General features: G+C 43.3%; 1 long non-coding RNA gene across 2 annotated transcripts in view; it reads left to right on the forward strand.

Moving 5' to 3' along the window:
• LOC141276442 (uncharacterized) overlaps positions 1–14,354 on the forward strand; it is a 51,188-nt gene extending 36,834 nt beyond the window's left edge. The window contains exon 4 of one of the 2 annotated variants that reach the window (XR_012325949.1): positions 12,829–14,354. This is a non-coding gene — a long non-coding RNA (uncharacterized lncRNA). Of the gene's footprint in view, positions 1–1,075; positions 1,165–12,828 lie in introns of those variants that run through there. The other variant, XR_012325948.1, reaches the window with a different exon arrangement.
• The last annotated feature ends 2,779 nt before the right edge of the window (positions 14,355–17,133 follow it).

A 17,133-nucleotide genomic window follows, 5' to 3' on the forward strand; every position in this document is an offset into this window, starting at 1 on the left:
GTTGGGTATTTTCTTTGCAGAATCTGGGGAGACACTATAACACAGCGCTGGAGAGAAGGAGTCTGACACAAGAGCAGAGAGGTATTGACTGTCACCTCCCCGGAAGACGACTTACCCATTGACCGAGCAGAGCTGGGCTTCTCACCCACAGCGGTTAAGTCTGACCCCAGCCCGTCGGAGTCTCACTGCTTCTCAGGGGAGAGGGTCAAGGGTGGACGTGTGTACGGTTTTGAGGTCTAGACTTGTGTCGATTTCCTGTGGGTGCTGTAAACGAGCCACCACACACTGAGCAGCTCAAAACAACCGAGATTCCTCCGCTCACGGTTGTGGAGGCCAGAAGCCCCAAATTCAGTGTTGGTAGGACCGCACTCCCTCCAGAGGCGCCAGGGGAGCGTCCGTTCTCTGCCTCTGCCAGCCTCCGGCGGCTGTCGGTGCTCCTTGGCTTATGGCCACATCACTCCAGTCTCTGACTCGTGTCCCACTGCTCCCACCTCTTCTGTCTCTGTGTCTCTTGGATTTGGGGGCCACCAAGCTAACCCGGGATGATCTCCTCACCTCAAGATCCTTCATAAACCTACAAAGACCTTTTTTCCGAACAAGGCCACACTCACAGAGTCCAGGGGTTAGGACGTGGACATATCTTTGTGGAGGGGCACCCTTCAGCCCACTACGTGTCACCAGTGGTTTGAGGTGGGTCTTTCAGTGGGGAGATCATAGCGGGATCGGGCAAAGCTCTCACTATAACAGCTTAGGTCTGACGGGGCCACTAAGGCAAGGATCTAGGAGGAGTTTTGATAAAGACACAGTTGTCTGGTGGGCAGATGCTCCGCCCACTTGAGCAGTCGCGTGTCCTAGAAGGGGTCTGGCGGGGAAATCCATGGTTCGGATAAGTTGATTTTGAAGAAGTTCCCGGAGCAAGTGATGTCAAAGGGAGATGCTGTTAGGATCCAACATCTGGTGGGGGGTCTCGGCCACACGTCTGGGGTCCTCGGCACCAACGCCACCAAGGCGGGACCCTGCTAGTAATGGCCAAGCTTCCTGGGGACAAGAAAACAAACCATGGCTGTCCTAATAGGAAGGAGCTTCACACACCCAGGAATGGGACGAGGAACCCCACTTCTCAGTGGGCGTCAGCCAGAGGACCCACAAAGGACAAAGCAGCCCCTCTTCTTGGAGACCAGCAGGTACGAGGCCAGGGGCTCTCCCGGACCCAGTGCCCTAAGGACGTGGATGACCCCGGGCCCACAGCTGCCTCCTTGGCGAGGAGATTGAGTGCTGGGAGATTGAATGTTTGCCCCAAAGATGGTATTTGGGGTGGCAGAGGCTGACTGGGCAAATATGTCTCCCTCCCACCCTTCCATCCTCCAGGGGGCACCTAATAAGGAAAATGAGACCCGCGGTAGGAAACAAAGAAGCTGCATCTCATTTCCACATCCGAGCGGGGTCACACCTGAGACGCTGCAGGTTTCGCATGGCAACGGTCCATCTGAAAAGGGTGAGAGGAAGGGATGGGGGCACCCAGAGTCAGGGACAGGGGACTGTCCGAGTGCCCACTGGGCTGGGCGGGTCAGCGAAGCAGCTTTGACCCCATGGTTCCTTGAAGGCCGTTTCCAGGGGACACTCAGCGTTCGTACTGCAGATGGAGGTCTGCGGGGGAAACTGCCTTTACGGTGTGTAACTGTTCCCGCCTACGTTCATTTCCCCTCGGACTTTTTTTCTTTTTTTGTGGGATAACCGAGGTTGGGGGATACCACATAACCAGAGCAAGAAGAAAAGAGATCCGAGCCCCAAGCCCTGGGCAGCACCAGTGTCTAAGGGATGCACTGCAGAGGAGGGACGGGCAAAGGCACAGAGATGCGGTGGGAGATGCTGTGGAAGATGCTGCTGAGAAGCCAACAGACGAGGAAGCTTCCAGGAGAAAATGTCTCTGTTGTTCGGCCACGGTTGCCATCGCTCCAAGGAGCACTTCTGCGGGGGGGTTGGAAACACTGTGCTCTTGCTGAGGGATGGGTGGGTCAGCATGCCCTCTGTGCTCATGGGCACCGGCCCCGGCCCCCAGCATCCGTCCTCTGCCACCTCCCACGAAGGACTGTCTGTCTTCGTCCTCTCGGATGTTCAAGACCAGCTCACGACGCCTCTGTCTTCCGAACATCAGAGCTTCCCTGGCCTTTCCAAGTCCATTTTCCCCGGCTTGTCGGCAAAGGGGTTTCTTCTTGGAAATGCAGGATGGCATTACCACTGCCCACTGAGCTTTATCTTGCAAAGCGGATGGTGGTGTCGCCCTGGCTGCTCCTGGAAACCAGAGGGCAGAAGGGAGGGCTGGCAACATCCTTTGCCCCCCGTGTCTGAAGCTGGAGCGGTCCTGCGCATCTCATCAGACTGTGCTCCCAGATGAGGTGGCACACTCAGCCCCGGGGGTAGCGGGTGTTCTCGCTGGTCTCCCCGACAGCTGCACCGCATCCTCTCTCCATGTCTCTCTCTTCCGGCAGGTGGAGGGGCCACGCAGGCAGAGTCTCGACAGCATCACCTCGGAGGTAGGATTCCAACACCTGAAAGGGAAGTCAGTGACCAGTAGATTCATCTCTTCACGCGAAGCAACTAAAAGTTTCCACCTAGACTCACACCTCCTGACACTGCCAGTCTCTCGACAAGGATTAATTTACCGCAATGGGGCTTTGTTCACAGTAACGAATTCTCCTGCAGAGGCAGCCAACGGAGCAAGGCTGGGTGTCCAAGCGTCAGCTTCTGTCAGCATTGGAAGAATAGTTACCTTGTCAGTGGGAGGGCTCTAACGAGAACTGTGTTTCAAGTGCAACGCTTCCTGGTAAACCTAAACGTTCAAAGCAGCATTAGTCACAATAGACAAAAGGTTGAAACAACCCAAGTAACCAAGCCACAAATGAACGGATAACCAAAATGTGGTCTATACGTTTTATATATGGTAGTTTATTAATAGTGTATTCCATTTACACATAAAGGTATACATAAATGGAATATTACTCAGCCTTAAAAAGCAGTGAAATTCTGCCACCTGCTACAGCATGGATGAACCATGAGGACGTGATGCTCAGTGAAATAAGCCAGACACAAAAGACAAATCTTGCAGGATTCCACTTCTGTGAGGTCCCCAGAGGAGTCAGATTCAGAGAGGCAGAAAGTAGAAGGGTGGGTGCCAGGGGCTGGGAGGGCAGGGGCAGTCAGTGTGTAATGGGGGGCAGAGTCTCAGTTTGGGAAGATGAAATGAGTTCTGGAGATGGATGGTGGTGATGGTTACACAACAGTGTGAATGTGCTTAGTACCACAGAACTGTTCACTTAAAAGTGGTTAAAATGGGGCTTCCCTGGTGGCGCAGTGGTTGAGAGTCCACCTGCCGATGCAGGGGACACGGGTTCGTGCCCCGGTCCGGGCAGATCCCACATGCTGTGGAGCGGCTGGGCCCGTGAGCCATGGCCACTGAGCCTGCGTGTCCGGAGCCTGTGCTCCGCAACGGGAGAGGCCACAGCGGTGAGAGGCCCGCGTACCGCCAAAAAAAAAAAAAAAAAGTGGTTAAAATGATAAATTTTGTGGTGCATATATTTTACCCCCATTTAAAAAAAGTTAAAAGCAATTATCTGTGAAGAGTAGGACTTCGGGATGGGAGGACTGATTTTCCTTATAAGCCTTGTGATACTATTTGATTTTTTAATACATGCACATGATACTTTGATAGATATTTTTAATTAAAAAATCAAACACAATAAGTGATACCTTTTAGTTGGAAGAAAAGAAAATCTATATAAGAATATAAACTATCATCACTATTCCACGTCTCTTATCTCGCCAGAAGAAGAAATAACATATTTTTCTTCCCTGAGGGAACTGGCGGAAACTTGGAAGCAGTTTGGAATGACTTGAGTTTAACATCAGAGATCCTTCTCTAATGAAAAGACGGTGCTTTTCGTTCACACTTTTCAAAGTGTGCTCACAGATACCACCTTATTCAATATCACACGTTTGTATTATGAGCCAGAAGTGCTTGTTACCCTCATTTTTTAAATAAGGAAACTAAAACTTAGATTAATTCTAAGTTCCCAGAGTAGAAGGCTTCCCAGTACACAGTCCAACCACGCTGCGCCTAACATTTCACAAAATAGTAAATTTGCCAAATATTAGTGGTCAGCCTGAGCATAGTTGGCTCTAAAATTCATTGACAATTAGCAAAACAGTCAATCAGTCTATCATCACCTATCATCTATCTACCTGTCATCTATCACCTAACATCTGTCTATTGTATATATGTCATCTATGAATCATGTATTTATCATCTATCATCTCTGTGTTATCTATTATTTATTTACCTATCGTCTATCATTTCTCATCTCTATCTACCTATCACCTGTCTGTCTATATATCTGTCATTTATCTGTGTGTCATCTGTGTATCGTTGTTGAACCCAAGTTCATGTGCCTGATGCGCAGTGAGGCCAAACAAACGGAAACATCAGAGTTTGGAGCAGAGAAAGGTTTATGGCAGGACCAAGCAAGGAGAACGGGTAGCTCGTGCTCAAAAGACTCGAAATCACTGATGAGTTCAGGGAAGAAGTTTTTATAGACAAAATTTGGGGGGAGGGCTGCAGAGTGTGTAACCCTCCTCTGGTTGGTTGGTGGTGAGCTAACAGCGATCTCAATCATCAGCCTTCCGGTTCCAGCCAGTCTGGGGTCCCCGTCTTTGTGCTCAGCCTGAAGCAACGTCCTCCACCTGGGTGAGGGCCTTCGTTGCTGTGTAAGAGCTCAGAGACACCTATCAGATTGGTATGCACGTGCCCACAGGAGGAACCAGGAAGTGCATCTTTCTGCATTTCCCTAATTGGTAACTGAATCTGCCCTTTGGAGCTCAGAGAAGGTCTAGGAGGCTGAAAGTCTGTTCCCTACAAACAAGAAACGGGGGACGTGGAAAGGTTTTTATGCCAGGGAGGGCCCCACAGGGTCCTGCTCAATTTCAGTCCCCCGTTTTCTTTGACTCTCCTCTATCTAGAGGGGAACAGGTGTTGGACGAGAAAGAGAAGAACATTTTGGATAGAGAGGTTCATCACAACCTCAGCAGAGGAGCTGGGCTTCAGAGGGACTTGGTTTCACTATCTGTCATCTGTGTATATATCATCTATCACTTATCTATTTATCATAGATATAGAGATACAGATATAGATCAGTCTCTTATCGATCGTCACTAGAGTGACCCAACTTCCCGACTTGCCTGAAATAGTATCAGTTTATGCCTGTGTTCCAGGTCAGCGCTTGTCTAGATCTCTCATTTCTGAGCACCCAGGGCTGTAATCGCCACATTAGCGTAAGCCCAGATGGAAAGCACTCTGTGTACGTGGCGCTTCGGCCCTCACCTCGTCTGCTGGTGTGTGTGATGTACATGCAGGAGATGGAGTTTTCACTCTCACGTGTGACGAAATCTGAAAGCTAAACTGAGATCATCCATCCCTTGTTTCCCCATATTTCCAACAGAAACGGATCCCTGTCTTCCAAGGATAGCATGTAGGGGACCCACTGAGAAAACAAAGCAGGCTTGCTGACCAATGGAGTGAAGTCAGGAGAGGCTGGACACGGCTAACTCCTTCCAGTTTGGGAATGAGGGGGAAGTATTCAGTATAGCTGCCTGTGCTTTGACCTGCAAAATGTATGAAACTACCAGGCCAGCGGTTGGTGAGGCTGGTAAGCAACGGGGGAAAATATATGTAGGTGCGTGTGGAATTTACGTGGGAAATAGAGACTGAGCCCCTGCTGGTGAGTGTGTTAGAACCATCTGAACACTCCTGCTGCAGTAGTACGACATTTATTGCATAGAGTAAATCAACAACTAGTCATGTATGTTATGGCTAGATAATGCCTTTTCATTTCACAACAAACTCCTACAGTAGTAATAAACTGCAAATGAAAAGCAAAAGTGCATGTTTAATAAAAACTAAGGACTGAATTTCCATTTCTCCAGAAAATTGATGACACATGCGTAATTGACACAGAATGCATGTTCACATTTACACTCACCCGGGGGCCATGGGGATAGCACTCCCCCAACGAAAGCCAGAAAAAGGCCAACCTCCTGAAGGTGCTTCAGTATCTGCTTCAAAAGTTAACTGAGGGACTTCCCTGGTGGTCCAGCGGTTAAGACTCCATGCTCCCAATGCAGGGGGCCGGGGTTTGATCCCTGGTCAGGGAACTAGATCCCGCATGCCACAACTAAGAGCCCGCATGCCGCAACTGAGAGCCCACACACCACACATAAAGATTCCACATGCCGCAACGAAGATCCCAGGTGCTACATCTAAGACCTGGCACAGCCAAATAATAAAATTTTTTTAAAGTTAATTGAGGGACTTCCCTGGTGGCGCAGTGGTTGGGAATCCGCCTGCCAATGCAGGGGACATGGGTTCAAGCCGTGGTCCGGGAAGATCCCACATGCCATGGAGCAACTAAGCCCCTGCGCTGCAACTACTGAGCCTGCGCTCTAGAGCCCGCGAGCCACAACGACTGAAGCCCGCGTGCCTAGAGCCCGTGCTCTGCAACAAGAGAAGCCACCATGATGAGAAGCCCGCACACCACAACAAAGAGTAGCCCCTGCTCGCTGCAACTAGAGAAAAGCCCGCGTGCAGCAACAAAGACCCAACACAGCCAAAAATAAATAAAAATGGCCATGATTTTTTTAAAAATTTTTTTAATAAAGTTAATTGAGCACAGCCTTCTTTTTTTTTTTTTTTGGCAGTACACAGGCCCCTCACTGTTGTGGCCTCTCCCTTTGCGGAGCACAGGCTCCGTGGCCATGGCTCACGGGCCTAGCCACTCCGCGGCATGTGTGATCTTCCCGGACCGGGGCACGAACCCGTGTCCTCTGCATCAGCAGGCGGACTCTCAAGCACTGCGCCACCAGGGAAGCCCGAGCACAGCCTTCTTAAAATGACAAAGATGACAATGAAACGTGCAGCTGCAGAAGGTCCATTTCTATGGCACTCCATGGAGCATGACTTTATTTAGATCAAATGACTGTTCTTCTAAATCAGTGTTGCTAATGTTACTCCCAAATTTTACTCCCAAATTTTACTGCATATGTATAAAACGTGAAGGAATTAGCTGTTGTCAACTTCATTGGCAGAAGAATTTCACAAACAGTTAAATGATGCCAGTATTGTATCAACATCATGAGATGTTTCTAGTAGAAAATCAGTTCATTCCAGTAATAGTGTGATCTTTTTCATCCAATTCACATTATCAAAGTAAAGCCTTTGAAAATTCATCTATTTGAAGGTGAAACCTCTAAAAGTATCATAAATACTATTGAAAATTCAGTTTAAAAGTTCAGTATTGAAGATAAAATAATTTAGGGGACTGTAATCATACAGTACAAAATTTTATGAAGAAAAATGTTGAGATAAAAATAGCATTCTTACTAAATTATTAAAATCTGTGGAGCAAAAACATACTTGGAACTGGTTGTGGTACCCACATAATTGTTCCCAAATATGAAGTAAGATTCTAACAGTAGAAACAGAAACTGTGCCTGTCACCATTTACAGATAGCTTTTTATGCACAAAGTAACTGAACTACAAAATTATTTAAATGATGTTGATGCTAAATTCAAAAGAAAAAATTTCAACACTTTCTATCTTTGCTTCCCATCATCAATGCATTTTAGAAATATTTCCACTGTTAGAGAAAACTATCTCATTTAAGCATCCTGCAATGGTAGTGATATTTTTTGTTTGTTTTGCCTTTTTATAAATGAATCTTCCAAATTTGGGGCCCATTTTTTTCCAGATACGTTGGAAATTTTAAAGTAATCATGGAGTGCTAAGAGATCTTCAGCACTTGAAGATCTTAGCCAAATGCAATTATTGGAAATAAAGTCTGCAATCAGGAAGGTATTGAAATTTGTTGCCACAGAAGTAAGCGAGGAAATAAATGATGTGAGAATTCAAACCATGTACAGGATTTAATTTTAAAATTCTAAAATTGTGATTGGGAATATCTAGACTTGCAGAAAGAATCTTCTGATGGAGCTTCTATTTTTCATTTGATAAAGTGACAGTACTTACAATTTCTCAACATTTTTGATTACTGACATACTTAAGAGAGTCATAAATAGAATAAACTTCACAAATTTTTTTAATTTTTATTTTATATTAGAGTAGAGTTGATTTACAATGTTGTGTTAGTTTTTGGTGTACAGCAGAGCGATTCCATTATACACATACATATGCCCATTCTTTTTCAGATTCTTATCCCATCTAAGTTATTACAGATTATTGGGTAGAGTTCCCTGTGCTATACAGTAGGACCTTGTTGAATATCTATTTTATATATATTAGTGTGTATATGTTGATCTCAAAGTCCTAATTTATCCCTCCACCAGCCTTTCCCCTTTGGTAACCGTAAGTTTTCTATGTCTGTGAGTCTGTTTCTGTTTTATAAATAAGTTCATTTCTATCTGGTTTTAGATTCCACATATAAGTGATATATGATATTTGTCTTTCTCTGTCTGACTTACTTCACTTAGTATAATAATCTCTAGGCCCATTTATGTTGCTGCAAATGGCATTGTTTCATTCTTTTTTATGGCTGAGTAATATTCCATTGTATATATACACCACATCTTTATCCATTCATCTGTCCATGGGCATTTAGGTTGCTTCCATGTCTTGGCTATTGTAAATAGTGCTGCAGTGAACATTGTGGTGCATGTATCCTTTCGAAGAATGGTTTTCTCTGGATATATGCTCAGGAGTGGGATTGCTGGATCATATGTTAGCTCTGTTTTTAGTTTTTTAAGGAAACTCCATACTGTCTTCATAACGGTTGTACCAATTTACATTCCCACCAACAGTATAGGAGGTTCCCTTTTCTCCACACCCTCTCCAGTATTTATTGTTTGTAGACATTTTGATGATGGCCATTCTGACTGGTGTGAGGTGATACCTCATTGTAGTTTTGAGTTTCATTTCTCTAATAATTAGCCATGCTGAGCATCTTTTCATGTGCCATTTGGCCATCTGTATGTTTTCTTTGGAGAAATGTCTATTTAGATCTCCAACCATTTTTTGATTGGGTTGTCTGTTTGTTTGGTTGTTTTTTATTGAGCTGCATGAGCTGTTTTGTATATTTTGGAGATTAATTCCTTGTTGGTTGCATAGTTTGCAAATATTTTCTCCCATTCTGTGTGTTGTCTTTTCATTTTGTTTATGGTTTTCTTTGCTGTGCAAAAGCTTTTATGCTTAATTAGGTCCCATTTGTTTATTTTTGCTTTTATTTTTATTCCTCTAGGAGTGGATCCAAGAAGATATTGCTTTGATCTATGTCAAAGAGTGTTACGCCAGTATTTTCCTCTAAGAGTTTTATAGTATCTGGTCTTACATTTAGGTCTTTAATCCATTTCAAGTTTATTTTCATGTATGTTTTTAGAGAATGTTCTAATTTAATTCTTTTACATATAACTATCCAGTTTTCCCAGCACCACTTATTGAAGAGACTGTCTTTTCTCCATTGTACATTCTTGCCTCCTTTGTTGTAGATTAATTGACCGTAGGTGCATAGGTTTATTTCTAGGCTTTCTATCCTGGTCCATTGATCTATAAGTCTGTCTTTGTGCAAGTACCATATTGTTTTGATTACTGTAGCTTTGTAGTATAGTCAGGTCAGGGAGCCTGATTCCTCCAGTTCCGTTTTTCTTTCTCAGGATTGCTTTGGCTATTCAGGGTCTTTTGTGTTTCCATACAAATATTAAGATTTTTTGTTCTAGATCTGCCAAAAAAAAAAAAGTTCTGTTGGTAATTTGATAAGGATTGCATTGAATCTGTAGATTGCCTTGGGTAAAATAGTCATCTGACAATATTGATTCTTCCAATCCAAGAACATGGTATATCTCTCCATCTGTGCCATCTTTGATTTCTTTCATCAGCATCTTATAGTTTTCAGGGCATAGGTTTTTGCCTCCTTAGGTAGGTTTATATCTAGGTCTTTTATTCTTCTTGATGTGATGGTAAATGGGATTGTTTCCTTAATTTCTCCTTCTGATCTTTTGTTGTTAGTGTATAGAGATGCAACAGCTCTCTGTGTATTAATTTTGTATCCTGCAACTTTACCAAATTCGTTGAAAACTCTAGTAGTTTTCTGGTAGTGTCTTTAGGATTTTCTATGTATAAGTATCATGTCATCTGCAAACAGTGACAGTTTTACTTCTTCTTTTCCAATTTGGATTTCCTTTTATTTCCTTTTCTTCTCTGATTGCCATGACTAGGACTTCCAAAACTAGGTTGCATAGAAGTGGTGAGGGTGGTCATCCTTGTCTTGTTCCTGATCTTAGAGGAAATGCTTTCAGCTTTTCACCGTTCAATAACAGAAGGTATTCTGAATGGAAGCAAAAAAGACAGGCTCCGTAAAATTTTGGACTGAAATATTTACACATTTTAACACAAAAATAACAAAATTGATAATAACCTCCATTTATCAGAATTGTTCTGAGCCTACCAGATACCTCAGCACCTATAGAGAAGAATGTTTTTGTAACTTAAAATATTATGATTGACTGAGAAAAATCGATGGAAGGTGTCAGCGATTTCAAATGCATTAGTCATAAAAACCACTTTGAGGAAGATTGCAGGCAATTTTATAAAAAATAAAATAGAACAATATTGAAAAACTTTCCTTTTCAGAAAAATACCAGTGAGATGGTGTTAGAAGTAGAGATGAATAAAAAGACTGAGGGAGGTCTTCCCTTGTGGCGCAGTGGTTGAGAGTCTGCCTGCCAATGCAGGGGACACGGGTTCGTGCCCCGGTCCGGGAGGATCCCACGTGCCGCGGAGCGGTTAGGCCCGTGAGCCATGGCCGCTGAGCCTGCGCGTCCGGAGCCTGTGCTCCGCAACGGGAGAGGCCACAACAGTGAGAGGCCCGCGTACCGCAAAAAAAAAAAAAAAAGAAAAAAGAAACACAACTGAGGGAATACGTGAATAGCCGCCAGGAATAATTATTCTTCCCATGTTGTTATCTAGTGTTCAGATGATTAATATAAACATTTTAAAATTCTTTTTTCTTTAATGCGTGTAGATTTTGATTTTGGTTACTTTTTAAAAATATTTATTTTTGGAAGAACTACTGTAGAGCTGTACCAATATCATGAAACCAACTTGTAAGTCAATAAACAAATAATTTTAAAATTATTTATATTTTAGCATCACTTTTTAGCTTCAGAATTTTTCCAGTTGGGACAAAAAAAAACTATATGGTAACCCCATCTTGTAACCTTTCTTGTTCTGGAAGAGATTTAAGGCAACATAAGAAGAGATGGAACATCCCACCTTTTAATTTTACTAAATCACTAAGCCTCACTAAAGATTTTGGGAGCTTAAAGCTCTTTTCAGGATTTATCCTGCTTTTAGTTAAAGTAACCAGTTTCAAGCTAGAATGATTTTACCTTGATTAGCTTTTATGGTAAATAAAATTAGGGTGACTAAACAGTTTTTATGTTATTTCATATTTAATCATTTATCTGACTACTCCTTCCTACCAAGAAGCAAATTACAAATATGGCATAGAGAACGTCCACCTTCAGGTGCTATACAGGTAGCTTACTTTATATATTTTTAATTTGAAAATCAATCAACCCAGCAGTTACTGGAACCCCACCCCGATTTGTAGGGTAGCATGACCTTCCAGAATACAACGATGGGGGAGACAAGTGTATAACAAAGTCCTTTATCAAAACGGTTGGGTAGAATTGTGTGATTTTGTTCAGAAATAAGTCCAACTTGTTCTAAGGTATCTCAGAGTCTGAGAGTGGGAAAGGGAATCTGTCTCTCATTGTCCTCTGGCATGAGTTGTGTGAGAAGGACAGCAGGAGCTCCTGAGATTTAGAAGAGGCATTTTATGGGGATAAACTTTGTTCTGCGTGGTCAGCGAGAGAGTTAGCCAGGCCATTGGGAAACCGATGAGAACATATCCCAGAGGTCAGAGCCTTGCTTTCTTTCCCGTGAGCCACAGAGAAGAGGGTACAGGGAGTCAGCTGAGAGAAATGAGTGAATTAAAGGGACAATTCATGCTTCTTGCTACCACTGGAGGGATGGCAAGCCTGCTGGGGCACTTACAAAGAATTTGGGGACTGTTCCCAAAGATGGCTTGTTTCAAGCCAGGTCTTACAGTTGGTTTCCCCCAAAGGCTAGCCCTGAGGCAAGGACTGGGCCCACATCATCTTCCTGGAAGGAAATGTGAAAATAATAATAATAGTAGATAATAAATATTAAATAATCTTATAATATTATATTATATTATTATATAATAATAATTTAATAATATTTAATATATATAATATATAATAATAATTTAATAATATTAAATTAAATGATAAATATTAAATAAATAATAAATAATTATTATTAAATAATAAATATTAAATAAAGCAAATATCCCTTTGCTTCTTCTGGCCACCTCCAAATAGTGGAAAGGAAAGCAGCTTACATCATGGACCCTGGGGCTCCATCCCACTGGAGGACTCTGGGAGACTGCCTGGAGGGGAGTGTCCTCTCCTCCTGGCTCTGGGAGAGGCCTCAGAGGGATCATGGAGCCAGAGTGAGTTACCCACCAGCTTCCACCAGTCAGTTTGAAGATGGCTCTCAGGGGCTGGGGGCTGTTAACACCCCAGAACTTCCAGCCTTGCTGGACAAGGGTTGATTAGGCTCCCATCACAGGTTCAATCGGAAGCTGGGGGTCCATGCCCACAAGATGGCATACGTTTTGTGGCATAGTGCATTCATCCTGGTGACAGTTGTTTACGTTATTCCCATCATTTTGTCTTTATAGACGCTGCTGCTATGAACGTTCTCAACCAAGTCCTTGTGAATATCTGTGCAAGGTTTTCTCTAGGATCTGCACCTGGGATTGGAATTGCTCTCTGGCAGAGTGTGGGTGTCATTAACAGCACCAGATATTGCCAGATCGCTTTCCAGGATCGTTGTGTCTTACTGTCATTGTCTTGGCAGTATACGAGTATTCCTACTGATTCACATTCTCACCAACGTTTCCTAGAGTCAACCTTTCTAAGTACTGCTAACCTGGTTAACTGTGGCTTTCATTTGCATTTGCATGATTACTAATGAGGTTGATCATGTTTTCATATGCTTTTTGTCTAGCAGATGCCTTTTCTTTTTTTTTTTTTTTAAGTCTGGTGTTGACAAAAATAAACTCAAAATGGATTAAGGACCTAAATGTAAGGGCAGACACTATAAAATTCTTAGAGGAAAACATAGGAAGAACACTCTGACATTAATCACAGCAAGATCCTTTTTGACCCACCTCCTAGAGGAACGGAAATAAAAACAAAAATAAACAAATGGGACCTAATGAAACTTAAAAGCTTTTGCACCGCAAAGGAAACTGTAAACAAGACAAAAAGACAGCCCTCAGAATGGGAGAAAATATTTGCAAATGAAGCAACTGACAAAGAATTAATCTCCAAAATATACAAGCAGCTCATGCAGCTCAATATCAAAAAACCAAACAACCCAATCCAAAAATGGGCAGAAGACCTAAATAGACATTTCTCCAAAGAAGACATACAGATTGCCAACAAACACATGAAAGGATGCTCAACATCACTAATCATTAGAGAAATGCAAATCAAACCTACAGTGAGGTATCACCACACACCAGTCAGAATGGCCATCATCAAAAAATCTACAAACAGTAAATGCTGGAGAGGGTGTGGAGAAAAGGGAACCCTCTTGCACTGTTAGTGGGAATGTAAATTGATACAGCCACTATGGAGAACAGTATGGAGGTTCCTTAAAAAACTAAAAATAGAACTACCATGTGACCCAGGAATCCCACTACTGGGCATATACCCAGAGAAAACCATAATTCAAAAAGAGGCATGCACCACAATGTTCACTGCAGCACTATTTACAATAGCCAGGACATGGAAGCAACCTAAGTGTCCATCGACAGATGAGTGGATAAAGATGTGGCACATATATACAATGGAATATTACTCAGCCATAAAAAGAAACGAAATTGAGTTATTTGTAGTGAGGTGGATGGACCTAGAGTCTGTCATATGGAGTAAAGTAAGTCAGAAAGAGAAAAACAGATACCGTGTGCTAACACATATATATATGGAATCTAAAAAGAAACTGGTTCTGATGAACCTACGGGCAGGACAGGAATAAAGATGCAGACGTAGAGAATGGAGTTGAGGACACGGGGTTGGAGAAGGGTAAGCTGGGACGAAGTGAGAGAGTAGCATTGACATATATACACTACCAAATGTAAAATAGATAGCTAGTGGGAAGCAGCTGCATCGCACAGGGAGATCAATTCAGTGCTTTATGACCACCTAGAGGGGTGGGATAGGGAGGGTGGGAGGGAGACGCAAGAGGGAGGGGATATCGGGATATATGTATATATATAGCTGACTCACTTTGTTATACAGCAGAAACTAACACAACATTGTAAAGCAATTAAACTCTGATAAAGATGGTAAATAAATAAAGTCTGTTGTTGAATGCTTAGTTCCTTAAGCCCCTGTGTCCATGTGTGTGGTCTAGGAAGGTGTGTGTTGGTTTGGGGGAGTCTTTGTTCACTCTCAGGATTTTTGTCAAGCAAAATTCTTCAAGCTCCCTAGGGAAGCTATTTGTGACAGTTATTAAATAGTGTTTTTATGGAGAACCTCATAATGACTTGAGCCACTGTAATACTAAAGTTATAAATAATAACATCCTGATAAAAATAGTCATATCCCCCAATACCACCATCACAATTCCTTGACATTTACTGAAATCTCATTGTTATTAAATATTAACCTACTTTTGTATTTGTTCAGCCATGCAATTACCTAGGGAGTCTAAACAGTACCGGTTCTACATGGTTCCATCAGATTCTGAATGGTTACCTTATACTTTGATCACAGTCCAAGATTTTTCTTGTCATATGTAGCTAGCATTCCCTTTTAATCCATCTCTTCTTCCACTGTCCACATATCAGGAAGAACATCACCATCTGTCATAAATAAACCCCTTCTTAGTTTCTTAATTAGATTTAAGAGCAAGATAAGAGAAGCAGCTGAGCAGGAGGGAATCCAGGTAAGGACATTCTTCTTTGTCATCTCAGCCCCGGAATGAACTTCAGATCAAGGGCACAAATGGCACAGCAGAGTTTAAATCACAGTTTAAAGGAATAGGTAACTGTTGGTGAAAGGGAGTCTGGGCAGCAAAGGGTTAAATCAGCAGGTCCAAGTTGTCTAAACCTGCACATTAATGGTTTGGCTCTTGATTGGCTCCTGGGATGTGGTCTAAGCCCTTAGCATGTTCTAGCTGATATGAGTGCCTTATCTGGGGCCTTAAACTGTGCCAGAGAGTCTATGCTAGTGATGTGATTTAGGGTGGGACTTCAGGCCACGCAATATCAGCTTGACCACTGGAAGGACCGGAGACCAGGTTCAGCCACACAAGTGGTCAGCCACACCTCTGCAACTAACCCCCAGTAAGAATTCTGGACACCAAGGCGTGGGTGAGCTTCCCTGGTTGGCCTGCTCCATATGTACTGTCACGCGTCCTTGCTGCCTCCATGGGAATGGAGCTCTACCCAACACACCTCTTCCCTTTGCTCACTCCAACCTCTATTTTTTTTTTTTTTTGCTATAATAAACCGTAACTGTGAGCATAACATCTTTTCTAGTTCGTGAGCCCTTCTAGTGAGTCACTGGACCTCACACCATGCAGTGCACACATAGAAAGCATGAATGCAGGCTGCAGATGCACTGAGGTCCTGTTACTCCTACATAACCCTTGTTACCACTGTCTTAGTCAGTTCAGGCTGCTGTAACAAAATACCGTAGACTGGATGGCTTAAACAACAAACATTGGTTTCTCACTGTCCTGGAGGCTGAAGTCAGAGATTGGGGTGCCAGCATGGTTGTGTTCTTGGGGAGAGCCCTCTCCTTGTTTTGCAGATGGATGCCTTCCTCGTGTGTCCTTACATGGCAGAGAGAGAGAGAGAGAGAGAGATTGAGGAAACAGACTATCTCCTGTTCTTCTTGTAAGGGCACTAATCCCATCCATGAGGGTTCCACCCCATGACCTACTCGCCTCCCAAAGACACCATCTCCAAATTCCATCACATTCCGGACTTCAACATATGAATTGGGAGGAACACATATTCAATCCATAGCAACCACTAGTCATGGATGTCCCTCACCCCCATCCCCAAATGCCAGGGTCTAAACCCCATGGGAGCCAGCCAAAATGTCCTCAATTGCAATAAAGAGATCCTGGAGATAACATTTACTATAAACAGACTGCCTTTTGCTCATCAGCTAAATTCATGACTCTTGGTTAATTTCAAAGAGTCATTTTAGAATTGGCCCAGCCTCACAGATAACATCCTTCAGAAACACATATTGTCAATTCTTTCTCTTGCTTAACCTATTTAAATCCTCTAACTAACAACACCTTTTCAGGCAATAGGTTTGTATCCTGTGACACTCACCTAAGAGGCCATAAATTCAAAAATTTCAACCAGCACATAAACATAAATTACACTGATAATTCATCCTCTTCAGCTCAGGTTAGAAAGTTCATTTGAATTAGAAGAAAATTGCGTGGAAAGTAGAATATATATTTAAGCGAGAGAGATCACAGAACTAGATATGGAGTATAATCCTAATTTTGTAAAAACCACCTACATATCTTCATGGAAATAAGCATGGAAGGAAAAACCTCCAGATGTTAACTGTGGGCATGTGGCCTTTGAGAGCTTGAGATGGGGCTAATGCAACTGAGGAGCTGAATTTTAAACTTTATTTAATTCCAGTTAATTTCAGTGTAAATGGCCACCCTATTGGATAGCACAGATACAGAGTCGACTTTGCTCATGCGTCTGGCAGTTGGCGCTGGCTGTCAGCTGGAACCTCAGCTGGGCTGGTGGCTGGAATGCCTGTGTGACCTCTCCGTGGGGTCTCTCTGCATGGGCTAGTTGGGCTTCCTCATGGCATGGCAGCGGGGTTCCAAGACGGAGCACCCCCAGAAGAGCAACAGGAAGCTGTGTCGCTTTTCAGGACTTGGGCTCAGGAGTCACGTAGCGTCACTCATGCCGTGGTCACAAGCAGACCCA

This window comes from Tursiops truncatus, chromosome 15, assembly GCF_011762595.2.
Source record: "Tursiops truncatus isolate mTurTru1 chromosome 15, mTurTru1.mat.Y, whole genome shotgun sequence".
NCBI classification, from domain to species: Eukaryota; Metazoa; Chordata; class Mammalia; order Artiodactyla; family Delphinidae; genus Tursiops; species Tursiops truncatus.